Genomic DNA, 20224 nt, shown 5'->3' on the forward strand with positions numbered 1-20224 from the left:
CATTTTCTTAATATTCGTGTTCATAAGGAGATCATGTAGATATTTGAAGTAAATCGTCCAATAACTTTCAGAGATTTTTGATAACAACGTCTCCTCTTTATATATTACATACAAATATATTTCGGGTCAGATTACGAAACCTTATGTACACTAAGATATTTCTCTTGTCTTGAAGTTGAAGTGTGCAAAATTTCATCAAGATCGGAATAAAACTGTAGAGTATATATATATAATCACAAAGCGAAAAAAGTGGTCCAAAAACATTCATATTTCTTTACGTACTACACGAATATGGACCATCGTGACCGGGCCAAATATCTCACGAAATAAGCGTCAAACGAAAAATCTGCAAAGAACGAAACTTGTCTAGCTTGAAGGGGGAAACCAGATGGCGCTATGGTTGGCCCGCTAGATAGCGCTGCCATAAGTCAAACGGATATCAACTGCGTTTTTTTAAATAGGAACCCCCATTTTTTATTACATACTCGTATAGTACGTAAAGAAAAATGAATGTTTTAGTTTGACCTTTTTTTCGCTTTGTGATAGATGGCGCTGTAACACAAACAAATGGCTCACAATTTTAGACATAGAGTTGGTAACAGGTGGGTTTTTTGAATTAAAATACAAACTGTAGGTACGTTTGAACATAAAAACAACAAATAACTTAGAATTTGTTGCAGACACGCGAAATGTCTTATTGTAAAATGAAAAGAAATTATGTCGAGGGGGAACCCAAAAATAACAGGAATCGACTCCTCGCGCACTCTTCGTAGTTACGCGTTGCTCCGCTAGGTGGTGTCAGTTTGGAGTCTCCCGCGTCGCTCAGTACTGCGGCACCACGACAATGCTCCAGCCCACACAGCTCCAATGGTGCCATAGTTCAGGGGAAAAAAAACAACATGGTGTTTGTGCCTGCTCACCCGATCTGGCTACGTCTTACTTTGTTTTGTTTTCACGGTTGAAGCAAACTCTGAAAGGAAAGCGATGCAGTGATGCGAATGACGTCAAAGAAAAAAAAATGGTTCAAATGGCTCTGAACACTATGGGACTTAACTTCTAAGGTCATCAGTCCCCTAGAACTTAGAACTACTTAAACCTAACTAACCTAAGGACATCACACACATCCAAGCCCGAGGCAGTCAAAGAAAAGTTGCTAATGCTATTGAACAGTATCCTTTCTAAAGAGATCCAGAACTGTTTTCAGCAGTGGCAAAAGCGTTGGAATAAGTGCATTAATTCACATGGACAATAATTTGAAGAGGACTAAAGTACTGTGAAAGTTCAATAAAAATGCAATTCCGTTTATTTTTGGGTCCCCCCTCGAATATCAGTTATACTGTTCAATCCCTAGGATCCGCGGCTCGTGGCCTAGTGGCTAGCGTTGCTGCCTCTGGATCTGCGGGACCTGGGTTAGATTTCCGGCCGGATCGGGGATTTTCTCCGCCCAGGGATTGGGTGTTTTATTGTCTTCGTCATTTCGTCATCGTTCGGGAATGTGGTGAGACTGGACAGTGTAAAGATTTGGGAATTTGTACGGCCACTGATAACCACGCAGTTGTGTGCCCACCAAACCAAATATCATCATCATCATCAATCCCTAGAAATAAATAAGTAACATATTTTCTGTTTGACGTTTCGATTTGGACACCTCCATAGCCGGATGCTTGCCAGCACTCTAGCTGATCGTGTTCGGTCAGGAACCTAGCCACCTCAAGTAATAAAAAAAACTGAAAGAAATTTTCATCGATGGAGTTTTAAATATGTCATGGGACATCCGTACATAACTACTAACAAAGAAACAGGTAGAAGGAATTAAGAATAAGGATAAAAAACTGCCTTCGATGCGGAAGGATCCGGGTTCGATTCCCGGAACCTCGACGGATTTTCATTGAGATAGGATGATCTAGATCAGGGTCTATTCAGCCTCGTGAGGCCGATGAAAAGCTGCATGAATAAAGAAACAGCGGCATCACCAGGGTTGATCTACTAGCAATAAAGGGTGAAGGGGTTGGCGATATGCTGATATGTCGCACGATCGTAGATCGCTCCTCGTACTGACTGCTACGCGGCATCGACCAGTCGAAACAGGCCTCAGAACGAGATTGCGAGTGGTGTTTATGTTCAAGTTTTTATGCTTCGGATTTTTACCCAAAATTTTATGTTACTGTGAATACTGGCTTTTTCGTGTGGTGGTGGTTGTTGTTGTTGTTGTTGTTGTTGTTGTTGTCTTCAGTCCTGAGGCTGGTTTGATGGAGCCCTCCATGCTATTCTATCCTGTGCAAACTTCATTTCCCAGAACTTAACTGCAACCTACATCCTTCTGAATCTGCTTAGTGTATTCATCTCTTGGTCTCCATACATCGCTCCACTCCATACTAATACTTTCAGAAACGACTTCCTGATACTTAAATCTATACTCGACGTTAACAAATTTCTCTTCTTTAGAAACGCTTTCCTTGCCATTGCCAGTCTACATTTTATATCCTCTCTACTTCGACCATCATCAGTTATTTTGCTCCCCAAATAGCAAAACTCTTTTACTACTTTAAGTGTCTCATTTCCTAATCTAATTCCCTCAGCAACACCCGACTTAATTCGACTACATTCCATTAGCCTCGTTTTACTTTTGTTGATGTTCATCTTATATCCTCCTTTCAAGACACTGTCCATTCCGTTCAACAGCTCTTCCAAGTCCTTTGCTGTCTCTGGCAGAATTACAATGTCATCGACGAACCACAACGTTTTTATTTCTTCTCCATGGACTTTAATACCTATTCCGAATTTTTCTTTTGTCTCCTTTACTGCTTGCTCAATATACAGATTGAATAACATCGGGGAGAGGCTACAACCCTGTCTCACTCCTTTCCTAACCACTGCTTCCCTTTCATGCCCCTCGACTCTTATAACTGCCATCTGGTTTCTGTACACATTGTAAATAGCCTTTCGCTCACTGTATCTTACCCCTGCCACCTTCAGAATTTGAAAGAGTGTATTCCAGTCAACATTGTCAAAAGCTTTCTCTAAGTCTACAAATGCTAGAAACGTAGGTTTGCCTTTTCTTAATCTTTCTTCTAAGATAAGTCGTAAGGTTAGTATTGCCTCACGTGTTCCAACATTTCTACGGAATCCAAACTGATCTTCCCCGAGGTCCGCTTCTACCAGTTTTTCCATTCGTCTGTAAAGAATTCGCGTTAGTATTTTGCAGCTGTGACTTATTAAACTGATAGTTCGGTAATTTTCACATCTGTCAACACCTGCTTTCTTTGGGATTGGAATTATTATATTCTTCTTGAAGTCTGAGGGTATTTCGCCTGTCTCATACATCTTTCTCACCAGATGGTAGAGTTTTCTCAGGACTGGCTCTTCCAAGGCCATCAGTAGTTCCAGTGGAATGTTGTCTACTGCCGGAGCCTTGCTTCGACTCAGGTCTTTCAGTGATCTGTCAAACTCTTCACGCAGTATCGTATCTCCCATTTCATCTTCATCCTCTTCCATTTCCATAATATTGTCCTCAAGTACATCGCCATTGTATAGATCCTCTATGTACTCCTTCCACCTTTCTGCTTTCCCTTCTTTGCTTAGAACTGGGTTTCCATCTGAGCTCTTGATATTCATACAAGTGGCTCTCTTTTCTCCAAAGGTCTCTTTAATTTTCCTGTAGGCAGTATTATCTTACCCCTAGTGAGATAAGCCTCTACATCCTTACATTTGTCCTCTAGCCATCCCTGCTTAGCCATTTTGCGCTTCCTGTCGATCTCATTTTTGAGACGTTTGTATTCCCTTTTGCCTGCTTCATTTATTGCGTTTTTATATTTTCTCCTTTCGTCAATTAAATTCAATATTTCTTCTGTTACCCAAGGATTTCTACTAGCCCTCGTCTTTTTACCTACTTGATCCTCTGCTGCCTTCGCCACTTCATTCCTCAAAGCTACCCACTCTTCTTTTATCGTATTTCTTTCCCGTATTCCTGTCAATCGTTCCCTTATGCTCTCCCTGAAACTCTCTACAACCTCTGGTTTTGTCAGTTTATCCAGGTCCCATCTCCTTAAATTCCCACCTTTTTGCAGTTTCTTCAGTTTTAATCTACAGGTCATAACCAATAGATTGTGGTCAGAGTCCACACCTGCCCCTGGAAAGGTCTTACAATTTAAAACCTGGTTCCTAAATCTCTGTCTTACCATTATATAATCTATCTGATACCTTCTAGAATCTCCAGGATTCTTCCATGTATACAACCTTCTTTTATGATTCTTGAACCAAGTGTTAGCTATGATTGTTATGCTTCGTGTGATTAGAAATTAAAAATACAGAGATGTAATTTTTTTAAAATAACATGATTCGACGATTGTTCATTAACGTTCATTTCTTAACAAAAATGATATTTAATTAAAATTAAAATTTTTTGCCGCTAACGAGATTCTAGCCAACGATTTTATGGTTTCTAGACTTTCTCGTTACAAATTCAGCAACCGATAAACACTGGTGCGAAAAACGTAAGGCAGAGCTGTTGCTATGTGTTGTACCGCTCCTGACGAGAACTGAAAAATGACGCCCCCTTTCTTTTCTATCATCGCCCCCCCCCCCCCGCCTTCCCCCCCCCCTCCCCCGATATCGTCGCCCCCTTAACCACCACCAACCACAACCAACGGTACAACAAGCAAATTTCCTGTTATACTTTTAATCATTAAACAAAGGTGAACAGATGTCCTCATTTTCGGCGGATAGTCCTCAATATTCACGCTTTGTCATCAACTTCTTTAAAACTTGCTGAGGGCAACAAATCTCATTTTCTTATTTTTGGTCCTCAGTTTTTGAAATTTCCTAAAATAATTGAGATAGGATGGACGTTCTGAACATTTTAAACTAGAACTCAACCAAATTTGACATGACTTATTTTATTTTTATTTCAATAAAATGGACAAATATTAGGTGTAGAACTATTTTCTGGTGAAAATGTATTTTTTCCTTGAATTTAGAAATTATGCTATATAGATGGGAGGCATGCCAAAACATCAAACCGCGTCATCGGGATAATCGTGGTGTTATTTCGTTTGTTATAATTGAAATATTTTTAGAATGAGGAATAAGTTTAATCATTTTTCAGCATCCACTTTCGTTTTGAGGTAGGTAGAGGCAATGTTTTTATTTTGGTCAAAAAAGTAAAGACTTATTAAGCATCTATTCCACATGTTTTTGAAAACAATTCCGTGTTTTAATTTTTTTCCTTTTTTATATTTTCACCTCATTTGCTCAATTGCCTCGTAATTGTTTCCCCATTTTGCCGCCCCTGAAATTTCGCTGCCCCAGGCGGCCGCGTAGTGTTACCTAATGGAGAAACGTCCCTGACGTAAAGATTAAAGTAACTTTCGCATGATGTGTCACTGCTAGGTAACATAGCTTAGTGAAACTTGGCCCATACAAAGAAAGAACTCCTGCAGTACAGTACAGAAGGTAGATGTAACAAAAATCCAATTGCACAAAGAGAATTAACACTTTAATTCAAAGGCAATAATTACACTAAACTCTCAGTGATTTATATGATCTCCTGGACATTACAAATGGGGGAATGTCTCTTAACAGAGTGTGTGGTCACAAAGGACGGCAGTCCATGCTCTGCAACGTGCCCCCATACTGGCCACAGGGTTCTTTTGTTAGGGCCTTCCAGTCTTCCACCAGCGCACTTGACAACTGCTGGGCGGTCGTTGGTGCTTGTGGACGTGGTACAATACGTTTCCCCTACACAACTTAGACGTGCTCGATGGGTTTTAAGCCGGGACAACGGACAGACCAGTCCATTCGCCGAATATCCTCTCGTTTGCCAGGACTCCTCCACCTGCGCTATTAGATGCAGTCGCGCATTGCCATCCATAAAAGTCAGGGCCGAAAGCACCGCTGAAAAGACGCATGCGAGGAAGAAGTACGGTGTCAACACAACGTTGACCAGTGAGTGTGCAGTCTTCGAGGATCTGGAGGTCAGTGCGTTCTTTGCAACATTATGCATTCCCACACCGTAACACATGACCATCGAAACGATGAAGTTCGAGAATGTTCGTGGATGCGTTGCGGGTTCCCACCTCTCGCCGTGTAAGAGTATGTCTGGCATTGTCGGTCGTGAGTGACGACTCTTGCTCTGTTTATGATGTACGCTTTCGTATCTGGAATGGATAGAAAATACGGTACTAAATGCTGTTGCCGCTACATAGGGACTTCAAGAACTTGGTTGAGAGTCTGTAACGTCGCAGCGTTATCTTTCGCCTATAGCACAACTGGAGATTGCGAGACAAAGCGCTGCTACATTGTCTTCTAAGCCCGCCGAGATAAGACTTCAGCCAGAGTTCGAGCGACTGCTGCGCTCGTGTGCTTGCCATATTCTGGCGAACCAACTCCTGGGCTGCACGTTATTTCATAATTTTTAACCCACCAACATCGTAGCTTAGGGCTTTACACGTTTTACTATAATACCTATGTCATCGTCGACGTATGATCTAGCTGTTTTTGGCCATCTCAGATTCAGACAGGCGCTGCAAGACTGTACCCAGTCGTTCCTGAAATTTCTAGTTCTATCAGCGATGACGCTCTGGACAGCAAGCTCTCTTCCTATACATTCATTCATTTGGAGCTCAAATAATTAATAATCCGCTACGTATCCCAAGAACTTCATTTCCGTCGCCTCTTTTCGTTTCTTGATTCCATTTGTATGCGCGACAGACAAGGTTTACACGTCTAGTTCTGTAGGACCAAACTGAAGAGAAAGTCTCCATGCTCATAGAACGAGTCAGTACATGAACTTAACTGAAATAAAATGTTGACGAATCCCATTTTTTCCATACAGGCAGTCACCGTCTTGTCTCACAGTCGGATAAGCGTATTAACAGTATGGCGATTACGTTTGAAATAAGTTGATTTACTTTCTTTCCATCTGTCTCGTTTACATTTGACTGTCCCTTATATATTCGCTTAATCGAAATGTATTAACAATAGTGTTGTTTCTACAATGCATATGACGTCGATTATTCGTCACTAAGGTCGGTGCCTATATCGTAGCTACAACTTGGATCTGGAGGAGAGTAAGTTCTCTTTAAAAGCTGACACGCGTCAGTTTTTCTATTGCAAGCAGGTGAATATTGTGTGTTACGCTCTGTTGTTCGTAGAGGCCACAAATAGTCTTTGCACCCACTCTCCTACAGCGTCATGCAGTTGGTCCAAGTTCGTTATTGAAGCATGCTTTTGATCCATTTCATTTATTCGTATCATATGAAAGACAATTCATTTGGAGCACTCGAAAGGCTTCTTATTTGACAAATGCAGTGACACATTCTGTCTCCATCTTAAACGTAAAGTGACGGTGTGCTGTTTCAGCTTTTCCAACGCCCTATGGGCACAACACGAATGTAATAGAAAGTATCGTAAATGGCTTGATGCCATCCGCAATTTCGTGTGTGTGTGTGTGTGTGTGTGTGTGTGTGTGTCTGTGGGTAGTGAGTGACAACAGCATTGTTTGGAAGTGAACCGAGGACCATCGGAAATCCGTCGAAGGATGTACTGGAAGTATCTGAAGTGTGGTGCTACCAAAGAACATTAAAAATTAAGCTGGCAGAGAAACAACGAAATGGAGAAGTACTAAAAAGAGTAAGTGAGGAAGGAAGTCTGTGAACGTCCCTTACCGAAACGGACAGGTTAGTGAAACTTGTGCTGCGGCATCCTACAGTACTCTACCTGGCAACGTTAAGAGCGGTACAGGAAAAAAGTAGTAGGAACAGACCAGGACGAGAGTACGCAAAAAAGATTATATAAGATACTGAGTGTAGCAGTTAAATGGAGATGATTAGCACAGATAGCAGGAAAGCATTTCATTAATCGAAAGACTGAAAAAAGGGAATTCAAGAGAAACTTTTGTAGATCCATATGGCTTAAAGGTGAGGTGTTTGCTGATGTGGACTGTCAGTTATATGTATGTATTTTCCCCTAGAGATTCTCTAGTTTCCAATTAAAAGTTGGAACATGATTTCATGTCCAACTTTCAAGTTTAAGTTTTTCTCCACACAAAGTTCCTCCTGCTTTAATACTGATGCTTGAAAAGTGTGACAGAAAAAGTACCATTAAAGAAGCGGAGTGAGGGGAAGACAAAGTGGTGCACGCGGTAGCTCTCCAGCAGTAGCCTACAGCGTATGTAACCCGCGAAGCTACGCTGTACCGCGGGTTTGCCTACAGAGGTAGGAGAATTTTCGCGCGGGGCTTTGCTATCGCAACTACGTAACGCATTATATCCGTATCCACACACTGGCGTCACTTAAAACGTGCTAGTTATACAACATTGAAGATTGTAACCGTTTGCATTTAAATGTCAAGTGCAAGACGTCCTATCTTTCTAACTACGCCCCCAGAAAGCATGCATCTTTTCAGCTGAGAGAGAATACAACAGAGCTAATGAAACACCTAATTAATCTGTGTGTACAATTCGAATGTTGTAAGACATAAGTGATGTACAGGTAAAAAAATTTCGCATACCTTGCTTCCTTTTATTTTATAATTTCAAATCATACATTTGGTACTAGCTAACGAAAGTGAACCTAAAGTTTTGCGGGTCCAAAAGTGTATAGTAACTACTCCTTTTCAAAGAACTGAGCATTTTCACCACTGCTTCTCAGTCTGTTTATTCTTTAATGAAATTTTGCATTACTAATATATCACTTTCTAACCAACACCTCAGCTTAATACGATCGCTTTGGAACTATCTTATGTACTTTCTTCTATTTTCTTCCTTTATGGTTGTGGCCTTTTGGGAACCATTTTGCAATTTCAGTTCTTTATCTTTCATTGTCCCTTCCTTTTCATCCAGTATGCCTTCATTGTTTCATTGTGTCTCTTTTTCTTTCCCACAAACTATGTTGTGCCTCTTCTAATAATTTTCGGATGTGCAACCGGATCCCGTCGACATTCTACCATAATATTTCGGCCCAGGGACGCCCAGCCATCTCCGGGTGAGCAGACAACTACTGCAGAGCCCAGGAGCATTCATGGTATTTATCCCGAATCACGCGTACGCGAAGTGTGCTGGCGTCTTTCGGCGCATGCGTTACGTGATAACATGCGCGGGACACCCGAGTTGTGTGCGCTCCCGTCGGTGGTAGAAGTGAGTATGATATAATCATTGAGTATCGAACGTCCCTGGCGATTCCGCTGTGACTGGATAATTTTAATTATAGGATTCCAATTTTTTATCCAGTTGAAAGCCGTTGTCACGAATTTTAAGATTATCGGCAAGACATATTTCCAACGATTCTTTAATTACTGAATTCCAGAAACTGGAAACGGTAGCTAAAATTTTTGTTCTGTTGTATTACTGCTACTGCTGACTTTAACGGTTGCCGCTGACGGGTGTATCTTTAGCGTTCTGGGCTGTTCGTGTCGTATGGTCTACATATGCATCACCGCACTCGCTGGGAATTTTGTAAACTTCCGCTTTTTTCAGTTGTAAGTCGTCTTTAGCAGAACTAACTAGGGCCAAGCTCTTCGCTAGTGGACGGGAGATAACCTCCAGTTTATTTTTCCTAAGCAATCTGCCTGTTTTAGAAGACATATTCCCGGTGTATGGCAGGAACGCAATTGATTTATAGTTGTCATCAGTGCCCTCAGCACGTTCCTTCTTCTTCTTATTATAGCTGTGCATGGCCTTCCTTATTTTGTGTCAAGTGTAGCCATTCTCTTTAAAAACCTTCTCCAAGTATTCTAATTCCGCATGGAGGTTTTTATCGTCCGACATTACGTGCGCCTGATGTTTTAAGGTACTAAGAACACCGGTGGTTTGTGCGTGCTGATAGCAGCTAGACGCATGGAGATATAAATCTTTGTGCGTGAGCTTTCTGTACACAGACTGTCCCACTGACCCATCGTTCTTAAGGCGTACTATCACGTCTAGAAAGGGCAAAGTCCCACCTTTCTCAATCTCCGTCGTAAACTTTATATTCTCGAGTAATGAATTTAAGTGGCAAAGAAATTTTTCCAGTTCTTGTGTGCCATGAGGCCATACAAACAAAATTCCCTGTGAGTGTGGTGCTGCATATATAGACCGTCCAGGAGCGTTGCACAAGACACGAAAAATACCCCCGTTTTCTGCAACCGTTAAAATCAACGGTAGCAGAACACTGTATTTCCATGGGACACTCAATGGAATACAATAGGACAAAAATTCTAGCTACCGATTCCAGTTTTTGGGATTCAGTAAGCAAAGAATCGATGAAAATACGTCTTGCCGATAATCTTCTAAATCGTGTCAACGGCTTTAAACTGGATAAAACTGGCCTCCTATAATTAAAATTATCTAGTCACAGTGGAATCAACTGGGTCATTCGATACTCAATGATTAGATCGTATCTCACTTCCACCACCGAGAGCAGCACACGCATCTCGGCTGTCCCTCGCACGTCATCACCTGACGCAAGCGCCGAAAGATGCCAGCGCATTTCGCATGCGCGGGATTCGGCATAAATACTGCGAGTGCACCTGCGCTCTTCAGTAGTTGCTACTTGTCTGAAGATGGCCGGACGTCTCTGGACTGAAATATTGTGGCAGAATGTGGACGGGATTTGGCTGCACACCCGAAAAATATTAGAAGAACAAATACGCCGAAAATACGCACAATTTTTATAACTTTCGCCCTAAACATTTTTTCTTTCCGTAAGAACTACTTGTCTCTTGTGGATTTTTTTCAAGTACTTCTTGGCCTTTGAAGCTACTGGTTGTGTTTCCCTAAACGTATTTGAAGATCCTTTTGGATAGACTATTGTTATTCATTCTCTCACTACGTCCAAAATACTAATACTCTCATTGTTCCTGATATGTTTTATATCATATGTCATGATAAATGTCATTCTGAAATTTTTAGAGGACCTAATAATTCGTTTATAATTATGTTCACTATTACTTCTAATTTTTGAACCTTATAATTCTGTACTTAGCATTTGCTGCCATATAGCCATTCTGCCTTCACTATTCTATTGTAGTGCGTTACGTTCAGGTTTTCTGATTAGCATTTCTTTTTTTTGTATGTATTCGTAGCTACACCTTAGGCTCTATCCATCTTCTGAATCCTTTCCTCAACTGGAGGCTTTCAAAACCGTTAGTCCAGTCATTCGATATTCAAAATCGACCCTTGCCAGAGAGTTTTGGGGAGCTTTTTTTTCCTTGTTCCCCTGGGTTTTATGGAGTGCTGCATACGAATTTTTGGTTTGCCACAAAAAGAAGTTTCGGAATATTGAAAAGTCGTAAAATAAAGTGAAAATCGCTTTTTTGTTGGTTTTTAGATTAAAGCTCAAACATATTCTGTTATGTGGAAAAACCTAGCCAGAAAAACATATAGTAGACTAAATTTATGAAGGATACTATCCACCGTCTTTTTTTTCTGACGATTAGTTTAGTCCCAACGAGCTGTAAGATAATGCGTTTCTTTTACCTTCTGTGTTCCTTGGGAAAATACCACCCCATTCAGTGCCATTCTCTCGTTCTTTCTTTCTTTCTTTCTGTCTTACTCTGTCGTGTCGGGAAAGCAAGGCTTTCAACTTAATAAACAGCTACAAAATGGCTCTGAGCACTATGGGACTTGACTTCTGAGGTCATCAGTCCCCTAGTACCCGCCTCGGGCATGGATGTGTGTGCTGTCCTTAGGTTAGTTAGGTATAAGTAGTTCTACGTTCTAGGGGACTGATGACCTCAGAAGTTAAGTCCCATAGTGCTCAGAGCGAGCCTTATTGAAAAAGTGCCGTTACCAGTTTGGAATTGATGAAATTCATCATTAGACGGCTTTCAAGAGTTCGTCAAAAAAGCCTGTCACCTTGGTTTCTGCGTGAGTTGCCCTGGGATAAACAATAATTCACAGCTACAGTAGTGTAAACATGATGGTTGCGCCACAGACTTGCGCTCGAATGCAACTCACGTGAAATATCCGCATGAAACACTCGTTTTGACAGTTTTTCTTCAACGAATCACATTCGTCTTGTTACGTTCGACAAAAACTGTGAAACTAAATGTTCCTGGCGGAAATTTCACCTAAGTTGCTTTCTAATGCGAGTCTACGGCGCAACCATCGCGTTCACACTACCGCAGCTGTGAATCACTGTTTATTCTAGGGCAACTCGCCTGTAACTTGTGTTCTGACGAAAGCATGAAAGCTATTTGATGATAAGTTGTATCAGTTCGAAATCGTTAACAATAGTTTTCCAGTATAGTAACCTAAAACCAGTTTGTGGCTGGTTACTACTGTGCAGTACGAACAATCTGTATCATATGATAGCCCCAGTCTCAGATCATGCGCCACTATCTCAAATTAAGTTTTGATGTGACGAAATTGCAGTAAGCAAAGTTGATTTACTGTATTCCCCAAACAGTTATTCCAGTAAGTAAAAAAATAAGACGAAATTTTCTTTATTCTTGTGTGGGGTAGTTTTCCACGCTTATTTTTCGAGACATAAACCGAAAACCGAATGAAATGAGACTTTTTACATTCTTTAGCATTTTTTTAATGTTTCGACACGTTTGTTTGGTCGCAAACTAAAAATTCCTGCTACTCACCCCAAACAACATAGAATACGAAATTTAAAACAAAAAACTCCTCTCAGACTGTCCAACAAGCATTCCAGATGATGGCTTGTCTATTCTACATCTACATGATTACTCTGCAATTCACATTTAAGTGCTTGGCAGAGGGTTCATCGAGGCACATTCATACTATCTCTCTACCATTCCACTCCAAAACAGTGCGCGGGAAAAACGAACACCTAAACCTTTCTGTTCGAGCTCTGATTTCTCTTATTTTATTTTGATGATCATTCCTACCTATGTAGGTTGGGCTCAACAAAATATTTTCGCATTCGGAAGAGAAAGTTGGTGACTGAAATTTCGTAAATAGATCTCGCCGCGACGAAAAACGCCTTTGCTTTAATGACTTCCGTCCCAACTCGCGTATCATATCCGCCACACTCTCTCCCCTATTACGTGATAATACAAAACGAGCTGCCAGTTTTTGCGCCCTTTCGATGTCCTCCGTCAATCCCACCTGGTAAGGATCCCACACCGCGCAGCAATATTCTAACAGAGGACGAACGAGTGTAGTGTAAGCTGTCTCTTTAGTGGACTTGTTGCATCTTCTAAGTGTCCTGCCAATGAAACGCAACCTTTGGCTCGCCTTCCCCACAATATTATCTATGTGGTCTTTCCAACTGAAGTTGTTCGTAATTTTAACACCCAGGTACGTAGTTGAATTGACAGCCTTGAGAATTGTACTATTTATCGAGTAATCGAATTCCAACGGATTTCTTTTGGAACTCATGTGGATCACCTGACACTTTTCGTTATTTAGCGTCAACTGCCACCTGCCACACCATACAGCAAACTTTTCTAAATCGCTTTGCAACCGATACTGGTCTTCGGATGACTTTGCTAGACGGTAAATTACAGCATCATCTGCGAACAACCTAAGAGAACTGCTCAGATTGTCACCCAGGTCATTTATATAGATCAGGAACAGCAGAGGTCCCAGGACGCTTCCCTGGGGAACACCTGATATCACTTCAGTTTTACTCGATGATTTGCCGTCTATTACTACGAACTGCGACTTTCCTGACAGGAAATCACGATACTCCATAGGTCCGCAGCTTGATTAGAAGTCGCTTGTGAGGAACGGTGTCAAAAGGTTTGAGAATTTCTCCGTCCACAAAACGAGTTTATCGCTGATCCAGTCATTTCTGCTGCTCGCCCTTACTGCAATCTTCCTCTGGTTCCAAATTAGCTCACATTTAACGCAAGCTGCTCCACGTCGCACCAAACACAATTTCAGCCGAAGTCGTCCTGAATTCTCCTGCGCTCTCGAAACGTCCGCCGCTTCTCCGCTCGTACGACCGCCCCCGACGTGAACCGAGGCGCCGCGGCGTGGACTCGCTCGGCGGCCTCAGCGCAGCCTGGTGAGGGGATCTCGAGTTCGTCGGCCGAGTGAGTCGCTCCCATTTCCGCGACGGGCGAACGCTCAGGTGCGGCCGTGTCCAGCGGAGCGTGTAATTCCGCCGGCTGCCGTCATTACGGGCCGGTAATTGGCGCACGCACGCTTACGCAGGTCGGCGCGGCCGTGCGTGCTCCTCTGTCGCCCGTTGCGTGTTGCGCGCATGCACTGCACTGTGGCAGCCGCCTGCTGTCGGCAGCGCGTGCCTCCCCCACCGCTGTTCTGATTGTAGCTGCGCGATTTTAACGCCGGCGCTGGGCTTTCAGATGCTCCCAGCGTTTTTGAAGACGTTGCATACGGGGTGTCTCTCCTAGTCTGGTTTACCCCGCAGCAGATGGAAGCGAACGTAGACGAACGACCATTCGCAGACAACTTACCAGCGTCCGCCAACATTAGCCTGTACCTTTGAACAAGCATTCACACCACGGCCAGCTACGGCGCGCGGAACGGCACGCGGGCCGAGTTTTCCTACACGTTTTGAGTACACTGCTTCTAAGCATGTGCAGATGTAACTGATTTACCTGCAGTGTAATTGCCGTTTTAATGACAAATCCTTTAAAACTGTCCAGGGCGTCTAGCAATATTTCGGTCGACATACTTTTGGGGAAACCGTTTTTCGATTATGAAACTAAATAAGACACGATTACTTGACAACTTGGTTCAAATGGTTCAAATGGTTCAAATGGTTCTGAGCACTATGGGACTTAACTTCTGAGATCATCAGTCCCCTAGAACTTACAATTACTTAAACCTAGCTAACCTAAAGACATCACACACATCCATGCCTGAGGCAGGATTCGAACCTGCGACCGTAGCGGTCGCGCGGTTCCAGACTGTAGTGTCTAGAACTGCACGGCCACTCCGGCGGGCTTGGCAACTTGAGTGCGAAAATCTGTAAAACTGTCAGCGTCTGTCCTTACGCCCACAGTTTGTACCAGATAAAAATTATATTATGTCTTGCGTGCACCAAATGTAGAAAATTTGTTTTGCTTGTGATATATGTTGTTGAGGAATGTGAAATATACACTACTAGCCATTAAAATTGCTACACCAAGAAGAAATGCAGAAGACAAACGGGTACTCATTGGACAAATATATTATAGTAGAACTGACATGTGATTACATTTTCACGCAATTTCGGTGCATAGATCCTGAGAAATCAGTACCCAGAACAACCACCTCTGGCCGTAATAACGGCCTTGATATGCCTGGGCGTTGTGTCAAACAGAGCTTGGATGGCGTGTGCAGATACAGCTGCCTATGCAGCTTCAACGCGATACCACAGTTCATCAAGAGTAGTGACTGGCGTATTGTGACGACCCAGTTGCTTGGCCACCCTTGACCAGATGTTTTGAATTGGTGACAGATCTGGAGAATGTGCCGGCCAGGGCAGCAGTCGAACATTTTCTGTATCTAGAAAGGCCCGTACAGGACCTGGAACATGCGGTCGTGCATTACACTGCTGAAATATAGGGTTTCGCAGGGAACGAATGAAGGGTAGAGCCACGGGTCGTAACACATCACAAATGTAACGTCCACTGTTCAAAGTGCCGTCAATGCGAACAAGACGTGTAATCAATGGCACCCCATACCATCACGCCGGGTGACACGCCAGAATGGCGATGACGAATACACGCTTCCGATGTGCGTTCACCGCGATGTCGCCAAACACGGATGTGACCATCATGATGCTGTAAACAGTACCTGGATTCATCCGAAAAAATGTCGTTTTGCCATTCGTGCACCCAGGTTCGTCGTTGAGTACACCATCGAAGGCGCTCCTGTCTGTGATGCAGCGTCAGGGGTAACCGCAGCCACGGTCTCCGAGCTGATAGTCCATGCTGCTGCAAACGTCGAACTGTTCGTGCAGATGGTTGTTGTCTTGCTAACGTCCCCATCTGTTGACTCAGGGATCGAGAGGTGGCTGCACGATCTGTTACAGCCATGCGGATAAGATGCCTGTCATCTCGACTGCTAGTGATACGAGGCCGTTGGTATCCAGCACGGCGTTCCGTATTACCCTCCTGAACCCACCGATTCCATACTCTGCTAACAGTCATTGGATCTCGACCAACGCGAGCAGCAATGTTGCGATACGATAAACCGCAATCGTGAGAGGCTACAATCCGACCTTTATCAAAGTCGGAAACGTGACGGTACGCATTTCTCCTCCTTACACGAGGCATCACAACAACGTTTCACCAGGCAACGCCGGTCAACTGCTGTTTGTGTACGGGAAATCGGTTGGAAACTTTCCTCATGTCAGCACGTTTTAGGTGTCGCCACCGGCGCCAACCTTGTGTAAATGCTCTGAAAAGCTAATCATTTGCATATCACAGCATCTTGTTCCTATCGGTTAAATTTCGCGTCTGTAGCACGTCATCTTCGTGGTGTAGCAATTTGAATGGCCAGTAGTGTAAAACCATTGCATTGTCATTTAAATGCGGCGCGTTCACAGTTTCCCCTCGCTCCCGGCGGGTGCTCAGGCAGCGTGCTGTGGTGGTGGGGGAAACGTGCAGCGACGCTAAGCACTGTGGCACACGTGCCAATGCGCGGCCCACGAGCCAAAATCTTGGCCTGCCCCGTTTTACACAGTAGAGAACGGAGTAAAGCACAAGAGAATTAGCGTAGCCTACGATCATTGCATTATTGGTTTTTTCCGCTAAAAATCGCCACACAGGATACAACATTATATATATATATATATATATATATATATATATATATATATATATATACTGCCAGACGAAAAAATGTAAGCGCTCAGAAGACATGGACGGGCTTCAAAGTTACTTCGAACATATGCACATCATCAGAGAGTATATAAATGGCTGGAGTTACAATTCTGTTTGACAGACAGAACGCCCACCAGAGTACATTAGTGCTAATTGTGTCTGTTGTCGCTATCGGGACTGGTAGGGTATTTAAGGAGCGAGAACCGTATTAAATGTTGAGTGATCTCTGTGAAGAACATGCAGATGGAACACGCAGATGCCACTTAATCGTGTTTCATAGCATCGTTCGTGCCTAATAGAGTTTTAAAGTGGCCTCATTGTGGGTCTCCATTTGGCTGGCTGTTCGAATCGTGTATGTCCAGGTTTGTGGGACATTCGGATATGACAGTGACCCCTGCATGGTAACGGGAGGGCAGATAAACTCGTCAAGGTTCCACTCGACCACATCTGACCACCGCAAGGGACGATCCCCATATGGCTAAACCCATTGATATTTGCGCCACCTATGCGAAAACATCCATAGGCACCACAACACGAACTCCTACGTTTTGAGTGGTGCCGTGAGCGGGAAGCATGGACTGCTGATGAATGGCATCGCATTGTGTTCAGCTATTTACCACATTTCTGCCCTATTCCAGATGGCCTAGGAAAAGATCGCATTCTTCCAATGGTTGAAGAGGCCCGGTGGTGTGGGGAACCATCGTGTATGACTTCAAGTAATGGTTGGTAGTGAATTAGGGAACTGTGAAGCCACAAAGTACATCACGTACATCCTCCATCCTTATGTGTTACCTGTTATGTGACAGCATCGTGCTGCATCTTTTCAACAGGAAATCCTCCTCTGCAGGTGGCCCACTTCCTTATGAACTGTCTGCGTAATGTTGAAGTACAGTACTTCCATGGCCAGCAACATCCGCAGATCTGTCTCCGAGAGAACATTGGGATCAGCTCAGACTGCAATGCCGTCACAGTGCTGGTATCCAGGATACCAAGAATCGGTGCAACAGTTCTGGACCAGCCTGCCTCTGGAGGGGATATAACGACTTTATGACAGCCTTCCCAACCGAATCAGTTCATATGTCCAGGCTACAGGTGGTGCAACGTTATACTGATAAATTGACCCACACTCTTTGCAACCACTGAAATATCATTACACATCCTGTCAACCTGTAAAGTTTCATTTTATCCGAAGGGGAATTCGAAAACTATCTCAAATATGTGTATTTCCTTGTGTGTGTGTGTGTGTGTGTGTGTGTGTGTATTATCAAGAATGAAAGCATATTTCATGTATAAGATTCTGGATGGTCTACAGGAAAAATGTTGTTATAAAAATTCTAAAACCGAAGATACACGCTTCAAAAGGTAAAAAAAAATTAACAGCTTCACAACAAGAAAATAGGAGTGTATTTAGTCGGCGGTTCAACGTGAGAATATCAGAGCAATGGAACAACTCGAGGTGGATGTTGACGCCACTTAGATATGGACAAATCCAAACTTGTAGATGTGCAGAAAAAGGAAGAAATGCAGTAACAGAAGGTAAAAAGGAAACAAAAGTGGCGATACAAGCTTCGTAGTATTTCATGTGCAGCGCGCGATGGAGACTGTCGGTCCGTGACATTTGCAGGCGCTTAGCATATGACTCACCTGTTACGTCATTGCAATTACTGTTGAGGCCGAGACGTGCTACGAAAATTATCCCGCAATTACCGATCCGTCCCGCTTATCTGCAATGCTGCCACCTGAAGTCTTGCCCGCAGGTCGATGTTAGCAAAATGGTCATACACTCTGCTGCCTTAAAACTAGATACGCACTGCATGGAACATCAGAGGCTACTCTGCGTATCTCACTTGCTAGTCATATCGTAGATGCAATACAACTTTGTCAGCTGCACTGCCCGGGTTCCCGGGTTCGATTCCCGGCGGGGTCAGGGATTTTCTCTGCCTCGTGATGACTGGGTGTTGTGTGCTGTTCTTAGGTTAGTTAGGTTTAAGTAGTTCTAAGTTCTAGGGGACTGATGACCTCAGAAGTTAAGTCCCATAGTGCTCAGAGCCATTTGAACCATTTTTGAACCAGCTGCACTTGTGGCTGTCCTCTTCCTCACAGTAGCAGTATCTGAGCGGAGGTATCCGAACACCATATGGTGGTCCTGGAAATGAGGTACGGCTTTTATACTGCTCTTCGAATGTCTGCGAAGAAATGGCAGCACACTCTTTCTCAAGAACAGCTTCTGACGTTGGAAACTGGAATCTGGAGTGAAGTCGGTGTTCTAAGTCATTCCACGGATGTTGCATTGGGTTCAGATCGGGGCTCTGGGCAGACCAGTCTGTTTCAGGAATGGTGTTGTTCACAAATCGTTGCTTCACAGTTGCTACTTTATGACAGTGAAAATACAATCATTTGTCGTCTCCGAACCGTTCCTCTACTGTAGGCACTACATAAAGCTGGAAAGTGCGTTCATATACTTCCACAGTTATCGTTTTCTTAAGCACAATAAGACGATACCACCCAGCTACGAAAAACACTCCCATACTGTAACATAGCTGCAGAAGAATGCTGAAGATTAGATGGGTAGATCACATAACTAATGAGGAGGTATTGAACAGAATTAGGAAGAAGAGAAATTTGTGAAAAAACAACTTGACTAAAAGAAGGGATCGCTTGGTAGCACATATTCTGAGGCATCAAGGGATCACCAATTTAGTATTGGAGGGCAGCGTGGAGGGTAAAAATTGTAGAGGGAGACCAAAAGATGAATACACTAAACAGATTCAGAAGGATGTGGGTTGCAGTAGGTACTGGGAGATGAAGAAGCTTGCACAGGATAGAGTAGCGTGGAGAGCTGCATCAAACTAGTCTCTGGACTAAAGACCACAACAACAATAAACTGTAACACAGCCTCCTCCGTACTTCACTTTTGACTCTGCACATGCTGGCATGAAACGTTCCCCAGGCATTCACCAAACGCAAACCCTTTCATCGAATTACCACACAGTATAGCACAATTCATCACTCCAAATGACTCGTTTCCAGTCTGGTGCTGCCTTTTACAGCGAAGCGTCGGTTAGCAGTGAATACAGAAATTTGTGGCTTTTGTGGAGTTTCTCATCCATTATACCCCATTCCTTTGAACTTTTACGCACAGTTATTATGCTAGCTGGACTGCTGGTAGCATTTTGGAACTCACGATTGATTTCTTTCGCTGATTTCATGTGATTTTTTACGACCACCTTTGGCTTTGCTTGACGGTCCCTGTCCGTGTCGGGCCACGGTTTAGCTGTGCTCGTTTCTTCACGCTTCCAATTGACAATCACATCTCCAACAGTCGACCTGTGCGTCTTTAGAAGGGCTGAAATGTGTCTGATTTGTTATTCGTGTGACCTCCAATGACTACGCCACGTCCAAAGTCACTGAGGTCTCCTGAGCGAGCCATTCTGCTGTAAGTGCCCCTAAGCTGACAACACAGTGTTCCGTGCCTCCTGTATTTGCGGGTTCGCCTCTC

General features: G+C 43.4%; 1 protein-coding gene across 1 annotated transcript in view; it reads left to right on the forward strand.

Annotated features, from left to right (window-relative positions):
* Positions 1-20224, forward strand: part of LOC124711663 (myelin regulatory factor) — a 334494-nt gene that overhangs the window by 176978 nt on the left and 137292 nt on the right. The gene's annotated exons all lie outside the window — the stretch shown is intronic.

This window comes from Schistocerca piceifrons, chromosome 8 (assembly GCF_021461385.2).
Source record: "Schistocerca piceifrons isolate TAMUIC-IGC-003096 chromosome 8, iqSchPice1.1, whole genome shotgun sequence".
NCBI classification, from domain to species: domain Eukaryota; kingdom Metazoa; phylum Arthropoda; class Insecta; order Orthoptera; family Acrididae; genus Schistocerca; species Schistocerca piceifrons.